We start from the raw sequence: 526 nt of genomic DNA on the forward strand, positions 1-526 counted from the left end.
TTTATGGGGGGGGGGGGTGACCACGCGAATACATACACATAAATGACAATGAATTCAGACTGAACACTAGACCTCCGTGCGATAAAAGCCATCAACGCCTAAGACAGAAAGCGGAGAAGGGAAAGAAGAGAACAGAGGAAATGGGAAAACATAATAAGGAAAGAAAGTTGGCGAGGAAGGAAGGAGGAAAATAAAAGAAATGTTAAACTGGAAGAAAGGAAACCAAATATGATGGGCTGTTGGGAGGGAAGACTTGAACATTACAAGATCTCATAGGCTTATTTTACTGGGAAAGGAAACAAGGGAGGGTGGGGTGGGGAGAGAGATGAGGGAAGGAGGGAGAAAGGGAGGAAGAAAGTTGGAATGAAGAAAGGATGGAATAATTAAGGGAGGGAGGGTGGAAAGAACTAAGGGAGGAAGAGAGGGTGAGTGAGAATGATGAAGGGAGGGAATGATGAAGGGAGGGAGGGTAAGAGGACCTAAGGGAGAAAGAGAGGGTAAGTGGGAATGAAGAAGAGACTAAGGA

This window comes from Penaeus monodon, chromosome 33 (assembly GCF_015228065.2).
Source record: "Penaeus monodon isolate SGIC_2016 chromosome 33, NSTDA_Pmon_1, whole genome shotgun sequence".
Taxonomy (NCBI): Eukaryota; Metazoa; Arthropoda; class Malacostraca; order Decapoda; family Penaeidae; genus Penaeus; species Penaeus monodon.